This window comes from Doryrhamphus excisus, chromosome 22, assembly GCF_030265055.1.
Source record: "Doryrhamphus excisus isolate RoL2022-K1 chromosome 22, RoL_Dexc_1.0, whole genome shotgun sequence".
NCBI classification, from domain to species: Eukaryota; Metazoa; Chordata; class Actinopteri; order Syngnathiformes; family Syngnathidae; genus Doryrhamphus; species Doryrhamphus excisus.
Window position 1 is genome coordinate 7,290,884 of NC_080487.1, and position 4,246 is coordinate 7,295,129.

General features: G+C 43.1%; 2 non-coding genes across 2 annotated transcripts; both read right to left on the reverse strand.

The window, feature by feature from the left end:
• Positions 1-929: 929 nt before the first annotated feature.
• LOC131110067 (U5 spliceosomal RNA) lies at positions 930-1,043 on the reverse strand. The gene has a single exon (XR_009120831.1). It is a non-coding gene; the product is annotated as a U5 spliceosomal RNA (small nuclear RNA).
• A 661-nt stretch (positions 1,044-1,704) lies between these two features.
• Positions 1,705-1,818, reverse strand: LOC131110078 (U5 spliceosomal RNA). Its single transcript, XR_009120842.1, has one exon. It is a non-coding gene; the product is annotated as a U5 spliceosomal RNA (small nuclear RNA).
• Between the last annotated feature and the right edge of the window lie 2,428 nt (positions 1,819-4,246).

Consider the following 4,246-nt stretch of genomic DNA (forward strand, 5'->3'; position numbering starts at 1 on the left):
GAAACTATTTCCTATAAGAGTGTACCTTGTTCTGAAAGTTCTTAAACAATGAAACTATCCCAGCTGATTTGTTGGTCCTGTGGCAGTAAAGTATTTTCCCATCGCACTGATTTGACCAAAATGTTCCATCTGCCTCAACAGAGTCTGTTTCCTAAAATGGGACCTATGGTGCCCTTTGTGTTGAGTTGTGGACTCCTATAACGCAGCTACACACCATAACCTTCTTTCTACATCTTCCAGAATCTGCACCTATCTCAGCTGGATTTCCTTGAATTTCCAAAACGCTCTGTTTTCATTTATTCCACCCACTCCGATGTGATTGATCACACTCCCAAGCGCTCTGGAGGACTTCCAGACTACTGCCAAGCTAGCCGTGTGTAAAAAGACTCAGTCGACCCACTGATTGTGGTGGAAAAGGCTATTAGCAACTCCAGACATGGGTGAGCTTGTCATTTGCATGCATGCTGGTAAGGCTGGCTCCCTGTGTGCACACTCTATAATGCTACACAGACAAGCGCTTATTTACACTAAAGAGACACACCTAGGACACTGATCAATTCAATGGTTACTTCCAGTTTGCTCTTCTGACTCTTCAACATGACCAAGTAATGTTGGAAAGGCATCCGGCTTCAGCAACGGTTTGGCGGATAATCCAGATTTACCTGTGTTCACATATTTTTCTCTTGCTTGTCAGGAATCTGACACACCAACCACTTCTGTCTGATGTTTTCCTCTAGGCAGGTGTGTCCTTTAAAGAACAAAAGAGAGCCCATCTAACTATCCTTCTATATTTTACTATATAATCATCATTAGTGTGACAATGTAGAAATACAGTAGATAGTCACCTTGGCTGGATCTATGTGATTACAAACTTCTGACATCACGCCAACTGGTTTAAGTTTCATCAATTATTATTCAACAGAAGAGAAAGCCCCGTTGAAACAGGGCGTCAAAAAATTTAATAAAACTCTTGCTGTTCCTCCCCACGGAAATCTTTAGTAAAAGGCGAAAGATTTATACGATCTGAAGAGAAACAAGAGTGTAGTGTAGAAATGCCGGCGCCGTGGTCACCCCATTCCGACATCTACAAGTGTTAGTGACGGTGCAGACCAAACTATGTCACTTGATTTAAGAAGCAGCACACAATGCAAGCGTTGAGTGAGCTGACTTGTTTAAACAGCGCCCCCTGTTGGATCTACAGTGCAGCACACGACACCGTTCCGTTTTGGATAGTAAAATAGTTAGTTTCTTGTTATTAGTCATCTTTCACTGTATTGTAAATAAACAGTTCATCCCTAATATTCGCAATTTCATTTCTCGGCTTTAAAATATTTATTTGACTAGTAGCATTTAAATAGTACTGTGTAGTGCTGCGTTACCGGTATATAATTCCCTCCGGAACGATTGATAGGGGTATGGTTGCCACCCGGAAGGGTGGGCGCGAGGGAGAGGGGGTTTATCTTCCTGTTGTGGTTACAAGGTGTGCGGTTCTGTCTCACGTAGAGAGGAGTGTGAGTTAATGTTTGAAAGAATAAAGCTTTCTCCCATGTTCGACACCCCGCCTCAGACTCTAGTTCTTCGGCGCTTCAACTAACTATAATAGTAACTATTATGGTTATGCGCCCTCTGTGGACTACATTGTGTGGCAATATTTACATTGCTTTAGTCAGAGTTGTGAGAGTCATTGTTCTTAACACGAGAGAAAGCCCCACTTTCGCAGGGCATCAAAAAATTGGATAAAACTCTTGTTGTTCCTCCCCACGGAAATCTTTAGTAAAAGGCGAAAGATTTATACGATCTGAAGAGAAACAAGAGTGTACTGCAGAAACGCCGGCGCCTCGGTCACCCCATTCCGACACCTACAAGTGTTAGTGACGGTGCAGAGCCTGACGCTTATTCACTCCAGTGATTAGCATGTAGTATTACTACTGTATAGCAACACAATCACTTGCCATCTGAACTCATTCCATACAAACATACAGGGATGTAATAAGTGATATTTCCTACGACGCAAGGGATTCTGGGAGGACAGTAGGATTTCCGGGTATGCTACAAACACCCTAGCTGGTTTAGCTATTTAACGATAACACATCTGTCCGTCAATATGATAATTGGATTCAACTAAATAAGTACAGTATAAATTTAATTTAGAAGAACAATTAGTTTCCGGGGCGGCGCGGTGGTCTAGGGGTCTAGCGCGCAGACCTCACACATCTCTGTGTGGAGTTTGCATGTTCTCCCCGTGCATGCGTGGGTTATCTCCGGGTACTCCGGTTTCCTCCCACATTCCAAAAACATGCTAACATGCTAGGTTAATTGGCCACTCCAAATTGTCCATAGGTATGAATGTGAGTGTGAATGGTTGTTTGTCTATATGTGCTGGCGACCAGTCTAGGGTGTACCCCGCCTTATGCCCGAAGACAGGATAGGCTCCAGCACCCCCCGCGACCCTCGTGAGGAAAAGCGGTAGAAAATGAATGAATGAATTACTTTCCAGTTTAGCTAACGCTTTAGTGGACCTCCACTATCACTACCGGAAGTCCCTCTGCTAGTTGGTGATCGAACTCGGAGCTACAACATAAAACCACGATCACCTCCATGTCGTAAACGTTGTTAAAATTTGTGAGAATAGCAACATTTTAAAGAAAAGATCAAAAATGTGACACTGATTAATTTCTTTAAGAGCCTGATTGAAACTTGAGAATTTTAGACTTTTATTTTGTATAGCTCCGGTATATGTATTTACAACTGCGTGTATTGGCTAATGAATTCAGTAGCTCAGCTTTTAATCCATCCACAATGACACATGCCTTGATAGTAAAGTGTGACACTGTAATACCAAATGTGACCAATAGACGTCGCCATAGCCTCAATGCCGCTATGCAGAATGCCTATGGAGAAGCGGGATTTGCTTTTCGGGCTCTTTGATGGGAGCAGTATCTTGGTGAGCCGTTCCTTTTAAAGAGCCGTTCACAAAACTGGCGTATTTCATATTTATTAAGTTTTAAACCAGCCAGCCTGGGCTGGCCTTGTTTTATCTTGAAAATAATCACTGCGGCGAATGAATGAACGGGCACCTTACTTTAAAATCTAAGATGGATTCATTGTAAATATTCCAGTGACGTCAACTATTTTGAATTACCCTTTGTACAAATTGAACGGGTACATCCATTTTCTATTTTCTATGCAGGGTACACCCTGGACTGGTCGACTTGAACACGTATAAACATTAAAAAACAAAGCAGGCTACAATGAACATTCATATACAACTGATTTTAGACTCTCAGTTCTAATAATACTGAACAAAACTACTTCGACTGACTCTCATTCGCTGCTGCAGCAGGCGGAATTCATGTGTTTCGGTGTTTTCACTGGCGTACTCACGTGAAAGCAGCGTGCACAACGTGGCGTGATTTGCATATGTAACCCATGTAACCTGGGTTCCCATCGTTCATGTTAAAGAGCCGTTCAAAAGAACCGGTTGTTTGTGAACGTCAGGGGTCTATACATGTCGAGCACAAGAACACCACAACCTACTCTGTGTGTGCTGTCCGTTTCAACGACCACCTGTGAATGACATTTAATGACTTAATTGAGCTCTGACAACAGGGGTGCCCAAAGCATGGTTTGGAAGCCATTGGTAGGCTTTTATTGGCTCATCAAGAACCAAGGTTTAGCCTCACATTGAATAAAGATGCTGATGTAAAAATGACAAATGTACGATTATGATATGCGCTTGAATTCCTGAACACAAAAGGCATTTCTTGATATTCAAATTCTATTTTTCAGTATTATTTAGGGAACAAGGCTGCACGGCGGACGAGTGGTTAGCACGCAGACCTCACAGCTAGGAGACCTGAGTTCAATCCCACCCTCGGCCATCTCTGTGTGGAGTTTGCATGTTCTCCCCGTGCATGCGTGGGTTTTCTCCGGGTACTCCGGTTTCCTCTCACATTCCAAAAACATGCTAGGTTAATTGGCCACTCCAAATTGTCCATAGGTATGAATGTGAGTGTGAATGGTTGTTTGTCTATATGTGCCCTGTGATTGGCTGGCCACCAGTCCAGGGTGTATCCCCGCATTTCGCCCTAAGACAGCTGGGATAGGCTCCAGCACCCCGCGCGACCCTCGTGAGGATAAGCGGTAGAAAATGAATGAATGAATGAATGAATGAATGAATGAATTTAGGAAACATGACAATCATCATAATTTTTGAAAAAAATGGCATCCGTCTGAGAAGCCACAC